The sequence below is a fragment of the Symphalangus syndactylus genome, chromosome 4, assembly GCF_028878055.3.
Source record: "Symphalangus syndactylus isolate Jambi chromosome 4, NHGRI_mSymSyn1-v2.1_pri, whole genome shotgun sequence".
Lineage (NCBI taxonomy): Eukaryota > Metazoa > Chordata > Mammalia > Primates > Hylobatidae > Symphalangus > Symphalangus syndactylus.
Genome location: NC_072426.2, coordinates 153,964,487 through 153,984,220, shown reverse-complemented (window position 1 = coordinate 153,984,220; position 19,734 = coordinate 153,964,487). Strand labels below are relative to the sequence as shown.

Genomic DNA, 19,734 nt, shown 5'->3' with positions numbered 1-19,734 from the left:
TACTTTGGAAGATAAAGCTCCTCCCTCTAGGAAGAAGGACAATTTTTTTCACTGTTCAGTGTAACAAAGAAAGTGTTGACTCACTCAAATGTAACTATCAGGCAGGCTTTCCTTCCATTCTAAAGATTTCCGAAGATTAAAGCTTTTCCTTTAATGTCATTCACTGTATGTGCACGTGTCACTTAGCTCTCTTTGCCTCAACCTCTGGAGATTGGTGCTTAAGGAACTGGTAAAATAGTGCTAATACTCTGTCCAGAACTATTGTTGTGAGTAGTAAACAGTACTCTGTCTCTGACCCAGAGGTCTCATATCTCTGCCCAGCACTCACAAAAATATGGCAGACTGTCAAAACAAGCAGGGTAAAATCCCAGACCTTTCATTCATATATATACCAAACCTGCATTCTCCTCCACTTCTCTTTACAGAAATATATATATATAACGTTTAAAGGTCTCTTCTGCTCTTTTTGTTATTACTTTTTCCTCTGGAGTCATTTTTTGTGGTTAATCATTTTCTTTATTGTTTCTTTCATTCCCCATGCTCTCCTCAAATGTCTGGTTTTATTGATTTATTCATATTAAGAATGGGATAAATAAAAGAAATTGACATCTCTATTACATACATGAGGTGCTTGTAACTGGCAAGTATTTGGGGAGTTAGAACAGAAAACTCAGAAATTTTACTGTGGTTGGAGTGAAGAAGCCAGAAGCCCAGTTGCCACATGTGTAGAGCTGGGCACTGGGACATTAACCTGTTTGCTGGTCTAGTTTTCAAATTTAGTTTCGTACAGTGGCATGAACTCTACCCCCGATGGTAGAGTTTGGCTCCACCATCTGGCTCCTTTTAGTAATACGAACATTTCTCCATTACATACTGGATAGAATAATTTTAAACAAGTGAACATGCCCATTGTTTTATATCCTAAAGAAAATTTCCCCCTAAAATGTCAGTAGTGTATATTTATAGTTAAACACTCCAAAGAAAAAGTGATTTTAAAACTGCCATTTTTATGTTTGGTGATCCACAAACTCTAGGGTCAGCATGATTTATACTTAATTTCATGCCATTGTCTCTTATTTTACTCACATTAATCTAAGTAATTCCACCACCTCAAGCCAGTCCTAGAAGTGTTCTCATTTCAATTAAGACTTTTAAGTGTTTTTAAACTGTCATTTAGCCATATTACACCTTAATTGTTTGTGTTACTCTTCCATGAAGTGTTTCCAAATGGTTTTTACTCTCTGCCTAAGGGGATGGAAAGGCCTTGTATAAAGTCATCAAGTTACGTGGAATTCTTTGATGAATTATAATGACCAGCAGATCTTCTTCCAGTCTTCTTTCTATCAAAATGGTTGATGCAAGTAACCAAAACTGCACGTAGTATGGTGAACAACACCGACTGCTAAGTGTCAGAATTCTTCTGCTCCCAGATGAAAAAAAATTATTATATTTATTTACCATCGATTGGAACTAATTTTGGCAGAACTCTGGACCAGTGCGTTCTTTGTTAAGGTTTTAAAATATCTTCTTTGTCTATCAATGTATATATACAATCAGAAACTTACACTTTTCCTAATTATATAAGGGTTTCTCTATCTCCATTTTGATACATCCAAACTTCAAGTTAAAGCAAATAATGGCTACCTGCATCTATTGAGTGCATTTTATTTGTGAGGAAATGATACTACAGGATTTATGTTTTTTGCCCTTCAGGACCTTACCATGTGGTTCAGTTAATGAGAAGATTATACCTTTTAACACTGTTTAAGGTCACCTTTCCGTTGCAGTTCTGATCATTTGCTTTTTGGCCACATACCATCCTCGCTGGTTTCCTAGCCTCCAGTCTCACTCACCTCGACTGGTTCTCACTCTACTGATGGTGATCCTGCCAACGCCCAAAGGAGACACACCAGCCTCTACTCCAATTGCTCTCGCAGTCCCAATCTGCTTAATGAAAGAAGCCTCAAGTCGGCCCAACGCCTGCATATCCTCATTTTGTTATTTCTTAATACTTCCCATTTGTGAAATGCAACAAAGTCACAGTGAATTGGTGAATTGCTTAAAAGGTTCTGAACATACCATTCATATTCTGGCGTATGTGTCTTTCTACACCTTGACCTTTCTGTCTGAAACACCCTTCAACATTAGTTTTTTTCTGACAAGGCGCTAGGGGATCCGGCGCCAGGCTGTGGCCTTGGCTGCATTTCCCACCATTTTCTCCTTTACTCTGACGGGGTGTAAGAAATGCTAACCCAAAATATGACACCTTGGAAATGGAGAAAACAGCACAAGCAGTAAGCTCTGTCTGACCTTCCCTCTCCCCCTTCTTCCCTGAAGCAGACCATAAAACCTAGGAGGGGGCAGGGCGCGGTGGCTCACGCCTGTAATCCCAGCATTTGGGAGGCCCAGGCAGGTGGATCACAACGTCAGGAGATCAAGACCATCCTGGCTAACACAGTGAAACCCTGTCTCTACTAAAAAATACAAAAAATTAGCCAGGCGTGGTGGCACACACCTGTAGTCCCAGCTACACGGGAGGCTGAGGCAGGAGGATCACTTGAACCCAGGAGAGGGAGCTTGCAGTGAGCCGAGATCATGCCACTGCACTCCAGCCTGGAGTGAGACTCCATCTCAAAAAACAAAACAAAACAAAACAAAAACCTAGGAGGTTCATTCTCTGACCTTCTTCTCCAAAGAACCTCATGTGACAGGTGTCCTACACCAAATCTGGAAGGAAGGAATGAACATAAAGACACGAAGAAGAAAGAACAAACAGGCCTTGCTAACTTTCCCCCAGTTGATTATGGTTAGGTCATGCCCCTTTGTCCTCCAATCATGCTTATGTATAACTGCCTGTGAAAACACACAGATCTCCCCGTTTCTTCAGGCCTTAATTTCTGAAGTCTCCCATGTGGTAAACAAAGTTTAGCCTAAAGCTGCCTCCTTATGTATTTTAAGTTCAGCCTAAAGGTTTATCTGTATATCGTGAACTATAACCTAAACAGAGGTGTAAATGGGCTGTAACCTACTCTTGTGCCAATCACTGAGTTTTGGCCAATCAAACGTGGCCAATTGTTCAAACCATGTTTAAATAAGACAACACTGAGCTGTAATCAGTCTGGCTGTTTCTGTACCTCACACTTCCATTTCATAGAGATCACCTTCTTTTTTTGTTCATAAATCTTCTTCCAATATGTGACTGCACTGGAGTCTGAGCCTCCTCTGGCTCAGGAGGTTGTTTGATTCATGACTCATTCATTACTCTTTTAAACTTAATTCGGCTAAAGTTTTTCTTTGAACACATGTCATGTAAAACTTATATTAAATCCACTTGTTATGCCTTTGTTTTGTTAATCTTTTGTTTTAGGAATCTCAGCCATGGACTTTGTGATGAGTGAAAAAAAGATAACCCTTTTTCTCTTTACAACACGTCGTACTGTAGTTTGCAACCTTCTTGATGTTTTTCAAACATGCCAAGCATATTCTTGCTTTGGCCTTTCCCCTTGCATTTCTCCCTATCTGGAATGCTCATCCTCTGTTGACATGTTTTCTTCTTCTCTTCTTCCTTTCTTTCTTTTCTTTCTTACCTCCTCAGAGAGCCTTCCCAATCCCCCTTTTCTTCTTTTTTTTTTTTTTTTTTTTTTGAGACGGAGTCTCACTCTGTCGCCCAGGCTGAAGTGCAGTGGTGCAGTCTCAGCTCACTGCAACCTCCGCCTCCTGGATTCAAATGATTCTCCTGCCTCAGCCTCCTGAGTACCTGGGACTACAGGTGCGTGCCCAGCTAATTTTTGGATTTTTAGTAGAGATGGGGTTTCACTATGTTGGCCAGGCTAGCCTTGAACTCCTGAGCTCGTGATCTGCCTGCCTCGGCCTCCCAAAGTGCCAGGAATACAGGCGTGAGCTCCCATGCCCGCCCCCAATCACCCTTTTCTAAAATACCACTCCTATCCATAACTTCTTAAAGTGAGTAGCGGGTAGTGTTTTCTTCACAGGACTTGTCAATACCTAACATTATACTGTATATTACTTGTTCATTTTCTATTTCTTGCTCGTGAATTAAGCTGTTTGAGGACTGGGATTATGCCTGTTTGACTGACAGTGGTATCTTTAGTAAGTCAAACAACATTTGATACTTAAAAGGGTTCAGAAAATTTTTCTAAATGAATAAAATGAACATCAATTTTTCCTTATCTTTCAAGATCCACTTTCAGTATTATCACATCTATCAAAACTCTATAAACTGAATGATATCTTTCACTACTTAAACTTTTTTTTTTTTTTTTGAGACGGAGTATCACTCTGTTGCTAGGCTGGAGTGCAGTGGTACCATCTCGGCTCACTGCAACCTCCGCTTCCTGGGTTCAAGCCATTCTCCTGCCTCAGTCTCCTGAGTAGCTGGGACTATAGGTGCGTGTCACCAAACCTAGCTAATTTTTGTATTTTTAGTAGAGACGGGGTTTCACCATGTTGGCCAGGATTGTCTCAGTCTCCTGACCTCATGATCCTCCTGCCTCAGCCTCCCAAAGTGCTGGGATTACAGGCGTGAACCACCACGCTGGCCTACTTAAACTTTTCTAATGCCTATCTTGACACTAGTTTCCGTAACTGGCTTGCAGTTCTTGTGTTGAACCCTATTCATCCTCCTGAAATGCAAAACACTATGGCAAATATATAACACTGGGCCCTTAAAAACTGATCATCTAGCTAAGAAATATTCTAAAAAATGTTAGGGTATCTCAGCAACATGTAAATAGTTAAGTAAAATTCCCTTTTTAGTAATCTTACCTCCCTGCCTCCCATAACACATAGTGATAAAAAATAATACTGTAAGTCCTAGTAAGTGTGCAGTCTGTATGGTTTAAACTGATTTATACTTTGGTGGTGTTGGCCTTTCTCTTAAATCCATTAATCAAAAGTAATTTAAATCTACAAATACACATTTGTTTTTGGTTTGTTTGTGCATCTGTTTTTAGAAATCCTGATGTTCTTTAGACACAATGTCAATAAATAATTTTTCCACACCCTAGTTGATAAAACAGTGAGATAAAGAGAAGCAAGGAAAAAGTGGCTATTTCCTGAAGCAAACATTTCCATTATTCTACAAAACTCCTTTCCTTTACTGGTACTCAAAAGCAGAAAATGAGGGGAAATGATTATTTATTTTTGCCTTTACGTCCTTTTCTCTGGTTGGTTGGTTGGTTTGGACAATTTAAAAAGATCTTAGAACAATATTCAACAAGAATCTCACATTTTCCTTGGAGTCTCTATTTAAATTATTTTAGTTATATTCCCGTTGCATGAAAATATATTTCAAGGTTTCAATCCTTGAAGAATACATATAATTTTGATAAAATTAATCTTGCAAAAAATTTGAAATGCTTATCTTGAAAAAACTAAAGGAATTATTGGAGGATTCTGAGAAGATGGCAGAGTAGGAAGCTCCGAGAATCTGTCTCCTCACCTAGACAACAATTGCGTCGGTGGAATCTCTAACTATTTTGGAACTCTGGAGTGTATTGGAGGCTTGCAACTTCCAGGGGAAGGCTTCGACAGTGAAGTTTGGTTAATTTCCATCGATTTCAGCTTTTAGCAGAGTAGCAGCTACTCATCCCCCACCCCTCACTACCTGGCAAACCTGATGTGCACCTGTTTCTGAAGCACCCTGCAGACAGCTTGCAGGAGCCAGAGGAGGGAAAGAGGGCTCTGTCCTCCAAATATCAGAGACCTGTGCTCTTAGCACTTATTGTTGTTTCAGATCACAGAGGTGCAGGTAAAAGGCAGGCAGCCATTGTTGCCACTGCCCCATTAATGCAAGCCACTGCCCCACCCTCTCCAGTTGAAATGATTTCCAGAGAGTTTAAAGGGCCTGCACCCTCTCTCAAATCCCTGTTATTTTTTTCCTTTTCCCCTTTTGGGAGTCAGGTATTAAAGACTTAGGAGATTCAAAAGACAACAGTATATATGGGGAACATGAGAAAGCGACTACCTGTGCCTGGGGAAAGGATCAGAAAAGAGCTAGGAAAACCTTAACTTTACACCACAGGCTAATTCTAGGCACAGAGATAACCTGCAACAACAACAACAAAACAAACAAATAACAAAACAAACACAAACCCTGAGGAAGAGGGAGACTGTGCTTTCCAGAGTTATCACTGTTGGGGCTCAAAACATGATATTTCAAAGTATGGCAGTTGGGTGTGCTGAGTGCTTTAAGCTGCAGGAGAGTGGGAAGGCCTCAGAAGCACGATCTCTCTGACCTTCTCCTACCCTCCTGTCTCCTTTCTTCCTCTCCTGAAGCAACTCATAGAAATTAGAATTTCTTTATCCCAAGGTGTGTCATAGAAATTAGTACTACTCTTGCCAGGTGCGTTGGCTCACACCTGTAATCCCAGCACTTTGGGAAGCTGAGGCAGGCAGATCACGAGGTCAGCAGTTCAAGACCAGCCTGGCCAACATGGCAAAACCCTGTATCTACTAAAAATAACAAAAATTAGCTGGGCGCGGTGGCAGATGCCTGTAATCCCAGCAACTCAGGAGGCTGAGGCAGGAGAATCGCTTGAACACAGGAGGTGGAGGTTGCAGTGAGCCAAGATCACACCATTGCACTCCAGCCTGGGCAACAAGAGTAAAACTCCTTCTCAAAAAAAAAAAAAAAGAAAAAAGAAAAAGAAATTAGAACTACTCTTTCCCAAACAAGCCATAAAACCTAGAAAGGGTACTCTCTTTTTCTCCCTTCTCCTGTGAAGACCCTCATTCTAGAAAGTTTCTTCCCCATACCTGAAAAAAAAAAAAAAGCCATACAGAGAGGCCAAGAAGAATCTAGACAAGACTCACTGGGGTTCCCCCTTCAGTCTATTACCGTTATATTATACCCTTTTGTCCAATCACATTTCTACATGGCTGCCCGTTCTTCAATGAATATAAGTATAAAAATAGGCAATTTTCCATAGGTCTTTGAATCTTCATTTCTGAACTCTTCTGTATCACATACAACTTTGATTAAATAAATTTGTTATGCTTTTATCCTGTTAATCTGTGTTTTGTTATAAGAGTGTCAGCCATAACCTTTATGATGGGTGAGAAAAGTGTCACATCTTTCTGTACTTACTTCATATTATTAGATTCAAATGTACAGTTTCCAACAAAAAAATGAGAAAGCATACAACGAAACAGAAAAGTATGGCCCATTCAAAGGAAAAAAGTAAATTAACAAAAACTACCCCTGAAAAAAGCCTGATGGCAGCTATATGAGACAAACATTTAAAACAACTGTCTTAAAGATGTGTAAAGAACTAAAGGAAGATGTGGAGAAAGTCAAGAAAATGATGTATGAACAAAATAAAAATATTCATAAACAGATAAATAACCTAAAAAGAAACAAAAAATTCTTGAGTTGAAATAATAATAAGTAAATTTAACTAAAATTTAAAAATTCACTAGAGGGATTACATGCAGATTTGAGGAGGCAGAAGAATCAGTAGAGTTGAAGATAGGAAAACGGACATTAATAAATCTGGGAAACGAGAGAAAAAGGTTGAAGAAAAATGAATAGGGACTAAAGGACCCCTGGGACATCATGGAACAGATTAAGATATGCATTGTAGCGGTCTCAGGAGGAGAAAAGGAAGAGAAAGGGTCATGGAGAATATGTGAAGAAATAATGGCTGAAAACCGAACAATGGCTGAAGAAGATATAACAATTATAAGCATATATGTAACTAATGACAATCAAATTTCAAATTTTATGAAAGACATGAATATTAACATGCAAGAAAATCAACACACTCTGGCTAAATTAAACTCAAAGGGATCCATAAGAAGATACATTATAACCAAACTTTTGAAAGAAAAAGACAGAGAACTTGAAAGCAGAAAGAGAGAACCAACTCATAATAGACAAGGATCAGATTAGTTGCAGATTTCTCACCAGAAACTTTGGAGGCCAGAGGCAGTGGGCTGATCTATTCAAAGTGCTAAAAGAAAAACAAAACAAAACCCTGCATACCCCAAATCCTACATCTAGCAAAACTATCCTTCAAAAGTGAGAAAGAAATTAAGACATTTCCAGATAAGCAAAGCCCAAGGGACTAGACCCGCCCTGTAAAAAATGTTCAAGGGACTTCTGAGTAATGATAGGATACCAGGCATTAATTTGAAGTCATATGGAGAGAAACATTTCAATAAAGGGAAATATATGGGCATTTGCAAAACTTAATATGATTGTAACAAAAGTTTGTAACTCTACTGTTTTTCCTATATGATTTGAGAGACTAATACATTAGAAGAATTATTAGTCCAAAAGCTAGTATTACTTTGGTATATAACTCCACATATTCAACTCCAAATAATTTTTTAAAGTAGTGCATTTCAAAGAAGTATTAGTGTGTGTTTATGGGCACACAATGTATAAATATGTAGTTCTCTGATATCAACAACTGAAAGCTGTGGGGATGAAGCTGTAAATGAGAAAAGTTTTTGTATGTTATTGAAGTTAAGCTGATATAAACACAAATTAGAACGTTATAACTTTAGGATGTTAAGTGTAATCTCCATGATAACCACAAAGAAAACAGCTATAGAATACATACAAAAGAAAATAAGAAATAAATGTAAACATTTCAATACAAAAACTAAAACCAAAAGAAGATAGTAATGCAGGAAATGAGAAATAAAAATTTATGAGGTATTATGGAAAACAAATAGTAAGATGAACAAAGTAAGTTCCTCTTTATCATTAATTAAATGTAAATAGAATAAAATTTCCAATCAAAAGACAAGGATTAGCAAAACTGATAAAAATACATCATCCAACCACGGGCTACATACAAGAGACTTCTTTTAGATCCAACAACACAAATTGATTGAAAGTGAAAAGATGGAAAAAGATATTCCATACAAACAGTAATCCAAATAGAGCAGGAGAAGCTATACTAATATCAGACAAAATAGACTTTTAAAAAGTTTAAAAGAGAAAAAAATAGCATTATATATTAATAAAAGATTAAATAAAGCAAGATGTAACAGTTATAAACACTTATGTACCTAATGACAGACAACCAAATATATGAATCAAAAACTGATAAAATTAAAGGGAAAAATAGCTAGTTCTACAGTAATGGTTGATGACTTCAGTACCCTATTCTCAATAATGGAGATGCAACCAGATGGAGGATAAGTAAGAAAATAGAGAAGTTAAATGTGATAAACTAACTAGATCTAACAGACATATATAGAACACTCTACTCAACAACATCATACACGTTCTTCTCAAGTGCACATAAAACAGTTTCCAGGATAGACCATGTGGTGGGTCACAAATTAAGCCTCAATAGATTAAAAAAGAAATAGATATCATCTGAAGTCTCTTCTCTAAGCTCAATGATGACATTAGAAATCAGTAATAAAAGTAATACTGGAAAATCCAAAAATTTGTTGTAATTAATCAACATGGTCTTAAAGAAGATATTATAAGGGAAAATAGAAAACACTTAGATATAAAGGAAATTGAAAATACAACATACCCAAACTTATGTGACACATAGAAAACAGTGGTAATTGGTAAATTTATAGCTATAAATGCTTACATTAAAAAGCAAGAAAATCTGAAATCAACAACCTGAGTTTACAACTTAAGGTACTAGAAAAACACAAACAAACTTATTCAAAAGCTAGAAGAAGGGAGAAAATAATAGACATTAGAGCAAAGATAAATAGAATAGCAGATAGAAAATAGTGAAAAATCAATGAAACGAAATTTGATTATTTTAAAAGATCAGCAAAATTGAAAAGCCTTTAGCTAGGTGGACTAAGAAAAGAAAGAAGACTCAAATTACTAAAATTGTAATAAAATTTGTAATATTATTACTAATTTTTCAAAAATAAAAGTATTATGAGAGTAATACCATTCAGGACATAAGCATGGGCAAGGACTTCATGACTAAAACACCAAAAGCAATGGCAACAAAAGCCAAAATTTACAAATGGGATCTAATTAAACTAAAGAGCTTCTGCACAGCAAAAGAAGCTACCATCAGAGTGAATAGGCAACCTACAGAATGGGAGAAAAATTTTGCAATCTGACAAAGGGCTAATATCCAGAAGCTACAAAGAACTTAAACAAATTTACAAGAAAAAATCAAACAATCCCATCAAAAAGTAGGCAAAGGATATGAACAGACACTTCGCAAAAGAAGACATTTATGCAGCCAAAAGACACAGGAAAAAATGCTCATCATCACTGGCCATCAGAGAAATGCAAATCAAAACCACAATGAGATACCATCTCATGCCAGTTAGAATGGTGACCATTAAAAAGTCAGGAAACAACAGGTGCTGGAGAGGATGTGGAGAAATAGGAAGGCTTTTACACTGTTGGCGGGACTGTAAACTAGTTCAACCATTGTGGAAGACAGTATGGCAATTCCTTAAGGATTTAGAACTAGAAATACCGTTTGACCCAGCTATCCCATTATGGGGTATATACTCAAAGGATTATAAATCATGCTACTATAAAGACACATATGTTTATTGTGTCACTATTCACAATAGCAAAGACTTGAACCAACCCAAATGTCCATCAATGATAGACTGGATTCAGAAAATGTGGCACATATGCACCATGGAATACTATGCAGCCGTAAAAAATGATGAGTTCATGTTCTTCGTAGGGACATGGATGAAGCTGGAAACCATTATTCTGAGCAAACTATTGCAAGGATAGAAAATCAAACACCACATTTCTCACTCATAGGTGGGAACTGAACAATGAGAACACTTGGACACAGGGCGGGGAACATCACACACTGGGGCCTGTCATGAGGTGGGGGTATGGGGAAGGGATAGCATTAGAAGAAATACTTAATGTAAATGACGAGTTAATGGGTGCAGCAAACCAATATGGCACATGGATAACTATGTATCAAACCTTTACATTGTGTACATGTACCCTAGAACTTAAAGTATAAAAAAAAATTATTTTGAACTGCCTTTGGATAACCACACCAAAATTGTTGATACAAACTTATTACCTTCGTATTTGGCAATCTTTAATGGTCCTATACTGTTTATTTTCCTAGACCATTTATGGGCCTCCATAAAAGATCCTCAAATGACAATTATTAGATTGGTGCAAAAGTAACTGCAGTTCTTGTCATCATTTTTAATGACAAAAACTGCAGTTACTTTTGCACCAACTTGATCCAATCTCATTATTCAGGACTTCCCTATATGATCCCCATGGTCCAGGAAAATTAAGACACCTCTTACTTCCTGATAAACACATACACACCTGAATATCCTACAATATTTATCCTTTTGAAATTACATGTATGGCCAAGAGCAGTGGCTCATGCACATAATCTCAGCACTCTGGGAGGCCACGGCAGGCAGATCGCTTGAACCCAGGCAGATCGCTTGAACCCATGACAAAACCCTGTCTCTACAAAAAAAAATTAGATGGGCATGGTAGCGCAGGCCTGTAGTCCCAGCTATTTAGAAGGCTAAGGAAGGAGAATTGCTTGTGCCCTGCAAATCGAGGCTTCAGTGAGCTGACAGTATGCCCAGCCCGTGTGACATGGGCTGCATTCCAGCCCGTATGACAAACTACAATACAATGTAGTTTGCATTTCACACAGGTTATGACATTTAACATACATTGTATTATATTTTAGATTATGTTAGCATTGGAATATACAAAATGCTGTATATTTTTCAATGTACTTGGCTTATTTTAAACTAGTCAATTAAAAATTCATTGAGAACAAAATTTTCTTTCTTTTTGATGCTACTTTCCATGATTGATGTGAAATTCTTATGTTGAGTCAACTGTTTTAGGTCATTGGTATGCAAATATAAAATAAAGTTTGTACTTTACATTATTTTGAACTATACATGTCTGTCTTATGTTTTGTTAGATGATATCTATGTACATTTTTTTCCCATGACATAGCCTCAGGAGGTCCTGACAACATGTGCCCTGAAAACATGTGCTTTTTTTAACATTGTTTTATGGACAAAGGTTGGTATATAATCCTACTGCTCTTGGTCTCTGGGAAACAAGTTTTACACCAATCAGCTTCATTATCACATGATTGTAATTTCTTGCGGCTAAGGATCAAGTCTCATTTGTCTTTTTATCTTTGGCACTTCCTGATCCAAAGTAAAATCTCAATGCATGATGTTCCATAAGTGAATAAATGAATGAATAAATCATATGAGAGAGGAAACTTTTTGATCTTTTTCTTTTCCCTCAAATAACAGCTAATTCATTCCTCCAAAGATGGAAAGGAGAGATATTTATATGTATACACATATACTTCCTTCATTACTTGTAATTCTAAAAATCATATTGCTACACGGACATGTGATGTGTCATATTAAATAAACACATTTAATTATTACTGGTTAGAATTCATAAATTTGATTCTGAGATGACAGATATCATCCCTGCTTCAGACACTCTTAAGTTTTCAAAACAGAAGGCATTCTTGATAAAAAAGTGAGCCTAAATTCAACGTAGACTACAGAGCTGTTTTCTATTACATGAGAAATAACCATTGTGAGAAATGAGTTAAATAACCCTGCCAGGAAACAAAAGCAAACTAAACACTTGTGAAAGTTTACAGAATAACTGACCTGGTTTCTTCAACAAGTCAATGGCATGAGACAAAGAGGAGAGAGAGAAGGACTTCTCCAGATAAAAAGGCATTTAATTAAGAAACACAAAACCAAATGCAATGTTTGGGCCTTACTGGGATTACGATGCAAAACAGACCAACTGTGAAAAGATGTTTTTAGAATAAAGGAAACCAAAATATTTCACCCCAAAATATACTTTTACATATTTCAAGATGGCTATTCAGAAGGACTGGAAATATAAGAATAGCTGAAAATCTGCCTTTTAGAGGAGAGATTTACATCTGTATGGAAAATCTGATGTAGCCAGACTTTCTCAGAAATCCTCTCTTGTTCTGATCTGGGAAAGATTAACTAGGAATCTAGTATCTCTATGGTCTGGAAAAAAAAAAAATCCCATCTATTCTCTCTGAGGGGTGCTGCTACCTGTGAGGTTTTATCTACATGACAAGACCACCTTTGCAGGCCAGGCCTCCTCTTCTCTCCCTCCCATAACCTGTTTTGCCAAGATCCAAGCCCCTAGTCTTTCTGTAACCTCAAGGTGGTATAACAGTGTCTACCATCTGGCCGTGCCTTTGCTTTCTTAGGAATTGTAAGACTTGCACGCACATTAACAGACTTGTTTGATTTTTCGCCTATTATTCTGCCTTTTGTCCATTGATTTTTCCAAAAAAGCTTCAGATGATGAAACAGAAGTTTTCCATTCACTCCTTCAAGGACAATTGAGAAAACTGTATATTAACTGTATATTAGAACCTATGAAGGATGTATTGTAAATTTTGTTTTGTGGCTGGGTGCAGTGGCTCATGCCTGTAGTCTCAGTACTTTGGGAGGCCAGAGCAGGAGGATTGCTTGAGCTCTGGAGTTTGAAACCAGCCTGGGCAACATAGTGAGACCCTGTCTCTACAAAAAAAAAAAAAAAAAAAAAAAAAGCTGAACATAGTGGCACACATCTGTGGTCCCAGCTACCTGGGAGGCTGAGGTGGGAGGATTGCTTGAACCCCAGAGGTCGAGCCCCAGAGGTCAAGGCTACAGTGAGGTGTGATTGGGCCACTGCACTCCAGCCTGGGCAACAAAATGAGACGTTGGCTCAAAAGAAAAATTAGTTAAGTGTAGTTATGCACAAAAAATATGTTTTAGAGATTTACACTGAATGTGAAGGAGTGAATTGACAAAATGTCTCGGACTTGCTGTAAAACGCATTCGCAAAAAAAAAAAAAAAGAGGTAGGGGAAGGAGCACATAACAAGCACATATGACAACATGGTAATGACAATTGGGTCTATGTAGCGTTCACTATCCTCTACGCGTGTGACTGTTTGAGAGTTTTCATACTAAAATACATTTAACAATACCCAGTACAAATAGAGATTTATATATATTTCAAATGAAGAGGATTAAGTGAGGATGTTATTAAATGTGTTTGTAAAATAATGAATGCTTGGCGTGAGCATTCATAGAAAGATATGTTAAAACAAATACACCGTAAACAGGTAAAGATGGTCAAGTGTTGAGATTTCTCCAATTGCAATCCTTCTCCCAAGGAGACTGGTCCCTTTTTATTGTAGTCTCTAAACCTGGTGATATCCTATATTCAGGGGAGAAAACGAGAAATGTAACAGATTTGTCCTTCTGCCGTGGCTAAATTGAAAGACAGCAGCAAAGGAAAGAGAGAGAGGTGGCAGAGTTTACTAGCTGCAAAAGGCATCAGAGAAAGAGATAGCCTTGCTGTGACTGAGATAAGGGAAGCTGTGAACAGCTAGAAAGTTAAGAACAAATTGTAAGAGAGATTTTTTTATATCAAGCTGTTTTTAAAGCCGTCGATAAGCCTCAGGGGTGTCATATTATGAGGTGTCTATTCAGGGCTGGAAAAAAAGAGAATATTCTAATAATTTTAGTATCTGTGACATTTTAGACCCTACCCTTTGCCAATCATTAAGCACTTTGATTTATTATTTTACTCAATCTTGCATCTCAGCAGGCAGATATCATTAGCACCATTTTATAGATGACAAAATTGAGGCTAATAAAGTTTAAGTCATTTGTTTAAGCTAGTTACAGGCCAGGTGACATTCAAACTCAGGTGTGTCTGGCCTCAACTTTTCACATTTAACCTTGGAAATAAAATAATTATCATACTTTAGCTTCAAATTAAAATCAATGCTATATTGACCTGAGTTTAAAATGCACTCATAACTTTATTTGTTTCGTTTTGTCTTGTTTTTTGATACAGGGTCTCACTCTGTTGCTCCGTATGGTGGTGAAATCTCAGCTCACTACAACCTCGACATCCCTGGCTCAAGAGATTCTCTCACCTCGGCCTCTCCTGTAGCTGGGACTACAGGCACGCGTCAGAACGCCCAGCTAATTTTTGTGTTTTTTGTAGTGACGGGGGTCTCGCTATATTGCCCAGGCTGGAATAAAACTGCTGGGATCAAGCAAACCTCCCAACTCGGCCTCCCAAAGTGCTGGGATAACAGGTGTGAGTCACTGTGCCTGGCCACATTCATGATTTTTAAAAAATCAAACACGTTCAACATGCTAAGATGTTTCTCACTGTAAGTCATTTTTGAGACCGTGCTTAGTAAAAGTGAATTTACTTGTTGTTGCATACGTATTTCAATACAATTTTATTTTGTTAAATAAAAAAGGCAATGATTAGAGAAACTCTTCTTCACCCTTAGGTAAGCACATTAATGTTTTAATCACAAAAATTCTAATCATGAAACCAAGTGGTCTTTGTTCAATTGAGTCAATATATATTAAGTTTTATATTCAAGTATTCAAAAGAGGCATCAGAATATTACGAGTCAAACTGAAAATCAAAGTGAAAAAGGGAAATAATGGCAAGTCTTGCTAGTAATCTAGGGCAGCAGTGATGTGATCTTAACAGTGGATGTCTCACTCAGGGCCTGGTACCGACCCTAGTAAGTTAAGCCTGCAGCTGTTAAGGAGACCACTGCCTAACGGAGCTGCAAAGCGCTCTGCTCAATCAATTCCACAAAGTCTCTTTCTCTAGGTAAGAAGAGGTTGGCTTTACTGAACCACTTTGTTGTCATTTAGATAGTCATTAGGGTCAACAACAATTGCCATTAAAGAGAGAGTAATGGCTCTATTGTTAAAAGAAGATTAGGAACTGCAATTCCAGGGGAGCTCTCTGGCAGAAACCCTTTTGTAGAACTTCAGTAGAGTTCTGCTAAGGATCTGTGGTGCTGGCCCTACAAGTGTGACTGCTTATCTATTTTCAATAAATCTTGATGGCTCTGTGAAAGGAAAATAAATCTTGAGACCCCAAAATCATTAAGCCAAAGGGAAAAGTCAAGCTGGGAACTGCATCAGGAAAACCTGCCTCCCATTTTATTCTGTTGAATTTCAACCTGGCAATATAAATTGACAGCTTATTTTCACAGGTGCAGGACAAAGGACAGAACTCAAAGTCATCCCTTGGCTCAGCTGAGACAAATGCATGTCTGACTGCATGCTTTCCCCTACTGTTTACATTATTTTATGCAAAAATGCAGATTCCCGAGCTAGACAAAGCATAAGTGACTATTCCTCTACCCCTCTCTCATATGTAAATGATGTATTGGTGAAAGGCTGATGACAGACTCAAAAGATTGCAACCATTTGTCTCCCATCTACCCATACCTTTTGAAAAATTATTCCTCTTTCCCCAATATCTGCCCTTTAACCTTTAAATTTTGAAGCGCCAAAATCATCTTTGGAGAGAAGCGCAGACCTGTCTCCCTGGTGTGTGTATTTAATGTTGGCAAAATAAACTTCTACATTGATTGAGACCTGTCTCAGATACATTTTTGGTTTGCAGATGCATAGTTAACTGCAAAGTACTCTTAAATGTATATGTCCTCTTAAGTCAGCCTGCCAAATCCTGCCTCCAAATGGATTATCTGGCCATTTTCTCACTCCCCACTGCAGTGACCGTGGCAGGCTATTGCTTAAAGTAAATATGAGGTTCTCAAGTGTGGGTTCTTTATAATGTGGTATGACAGCCCAATACGTAAAGTTTATAATGTTTTTCTGGGTCTTCAATTTAGGAAAGGTATTTGAAGTTTTTATATTTTATTTTAAAAACTTACTGTGGAAATACCCAGGCTAGTCTTGAACTCCTGGCTTCAAGCAACCCTCTCACCTTGGCCTCCCAAAGTGCTGAGACTACAGACATGAACAACTGTGCCAGGCCAGGTATCTGAAATTTTAAAAGAAGAGTTTACTTAATTCAGGAAAAGAAGTATTCTGGTGACCTAAAACTAAAGATGATTTTTCTCTGTAAGGTAACTAAATGCCTTTCCAGTGGACAATGGGGGAAAACAATGAAGTTTTCAAATTTTCTTTTTTTCAAAGTGGACCCTCAGTCATCGCCACCCTAGCGATCTGAGTACAGGCCACACATCTTGGAAAAGTAGATCTATTTACCAGGTCTGCCCTTTAGAATGGCCACATTCTACCCACCATACCTTCTGTAGAAACAACTGAATGTCATAACCAAGCACTTTCCCTGGCCTAGGCACACATGCTTTCCCAGCCTTAAAATAATCCATTTCTGATTCTCATTTAGACAAATGATAAATACAGTATTTTTCATTTTAAATATGATCATGCACTATATTAACACTATTGCTCAAGGAAGACAGTCTATATCTGTTGATTGCACAACACTTTTCAAAACGCTCACTCATATTTCATCCTTATTCAAAGGCTTGAAGGTAGAGAGGGGAAGCTGACCTTCCTTCATTTATGGTGGAAAACTAATACAGAACAATTATGTTATCTCAAAGCTTAATAATAATTCTAATAAACACCTTCATTGTGCACTTACTAGGTGCTTTATGCACAATGACTCATCTTATCATTGCTAAGGAATAATTAGCTAGAAATTATCTTTGGGTTGAAAGTTAGAATTTTAGGCAATAATTTGCCAGTATGTAGGTGCACCGGAAAATACTGGTCAAAAGCTGAAGCTCTGGAACCTATGCCTGCTTCCTCACATACTATTGGGGCAACTCAGGGTAGTTGTTTAGTGCCTCTGTGCCTCAGTTTCCTCATGTATATGGGAAATAATTACAGTCCCACTTCATAGGTTAAATTAGAAAATTACATATACTTAGCATAGCACCTGATTTATGGTAGTTGCTCAGTATAAGCTGATATTCTGAATATTATTGTTTATTTCCTCGAGACTCAGCTATGTCTTAGACCAGAGAGGTAGACTTGAAATTCTCAGGATATCTGAACTTAGAAATACATTATATCTTTCATCATTTACACATCTTTGAATCCTTAGTAATTTGAACCTCTAAACAAATAGATTAGAAAAGAGAAAAAAAACTTACTGACCTTCTTTGAATTGATTATTATATAGAATTATATATATAAATAACTCAAATTACTCTGCAAATAAATTAGCACACATTATTCCATTTAAATCAATTTAATATACTAGCAACAGTGAAATGACTCATGCAGGTGCTCATTTATTTATTCATTTATTCCAAACTTTATGTAAATTAATAAACAACTATCTTCTGGGCCCTCACGTAGGCAGTTAGACAACACAAAAATGAATAAGGCTCTGCTCACAACTTAATGGAATCCAGAGACAAACACAAATGACTGCTTTCCAAACCACCTGGGAAGTGCAATGAGAAATATACAGGGAATATGACAGGAGTAACCCACCTGGGAAGATGACAGAAGGTTTCCTCGAGGAAGTGGTAAATGAAGCAAGTGGGAGTTAGAGAGTTGAGGAGGGTGAGAGTAATCCTGTAAACACAGAAGCAGGCTGAAATAAGACACTGAGATGAGAGACACCACGGCTGGTGCTGAGAACTCCAAGAAATTGGTAAGAGTGAAAAACGTGGGACCAAAGGAACAAGAGATTAGTCTGGGGAAGCAAGCAGGGTCAGGTTACACAGGGTTGGCTCTGTTATGCTGGAGGACACGGCTAGCTTTTCATCACGGTGACAACAGGTGGCCATTTAATGTTTACCAACAAGTGAGTGACATGATGAGGCTTGTTCTTTGTACAGATTATTTTCACGGGTATAAATGTGAAGCTCTAGGGTAGTGGTACGTGAGGGGGTACAGGAGGCAGAGAGAAGAAGATCGAGTTATTGTACCAGTCAAATGAAAGTTTTAGGCTGAATTGCAGAATCTTGGCAGGAATTGTGAGGCAGAAATAACACAATGAAGTAACAGTAAACCACCCAAAGAAGAGAATAATTTGGACAAAAATATGCCTTGTTAATGAGGTATTCATTCAAAGAATCCATCGCTACTAAAACAACGGAGCCTGTCTTACAACCCAGATCTGATGGGAAGGTGCCATAGTCAGCCGATGGCCTCTGAAGCTACTCCGGTGTCAGCCAGCACAACGTAGTGCTCAGCCAGGAGACCGGGGGTTCTCCTGAAGAGTTTCTCAACCTATATACTGTTGATATTTTGGACCAAAGAATTTTTTATTGTGGAAGACCTTCCCGTACATTGTAGAATGTTTAGCAGTAGCCCAGGTCTCTACCCGCTGGAAGCAAGTATCCTCCCAGTTTTGATCAACCAGTAATGTCTTTAGGCATTGCCAAATATTCCCTGGAGAACAAAGTAGCCCTTAGTTGAGAACATCTGGTCTAATTCATCTTGAAAAGTGCTAGAATATTCTAGCTGCCCCAGTGCGTGGGATCTGGTAAAGCGTGTGTGCGTGTGTGTGTAGGCACTGGGGAGCAGTAAGGGTAACTCTGGATCACTACTGTTTCATAAAGAACCCATTCCAGTGTTGTGTCTGCAGTCATTTTAGCTCCTCTCCATCAGATAAGTTTATTTATAACCGAATAAGTTATAAAAACAACAACAACAACAACAATCTTCTGATTTATATTCGATGCCTCTCTTTTTATAATCAAAGATATTATGTCCTGGGGATAAAATAGTGCATGATTTGCTAGTATCAACATATTCAGAAAACGGATTTAAAAGTTCTACATGATGACAAATTACAAACTGCTAGATTGCCTACGTGCTATCTAACTTACTACAGCAGCATCTGAGTCCAGAGCTTTTCTTTAGCAGAATTGTATGTAATGGCGTGGTT

The 19,734-nt window shown here is 37.9% G+C and overlaps 1 protein-coding gene across 1 annotated transcript in view; it reads right to left on the bottom strand.

Moving 5' to 3' along the window:
• TENM3 (teneurin transmembrane protein 3) overlaps nucleotides 1-19,734 on the bottom strand; it is a 2,305,387-nt gene that overhangs the window by 1,993,993 nt on the left and 291,660 nt on the right. Inside the window, exons 3-4 of the mRNA XM_055276480.2 lie at nucleotides 18,330-18,413; nucleotides 16,730-16,839 (exon numbers count right to left, since the gene is read on the bottom strand). The gene's annotated coding sequence lies outside the window, so the exon portion shown is untranslated. The remainder of the gene's footprint in view (nucleotides 1-16,729; nucleotides 16,840-18,329; nucleotides 18,414-19,734) is intronic.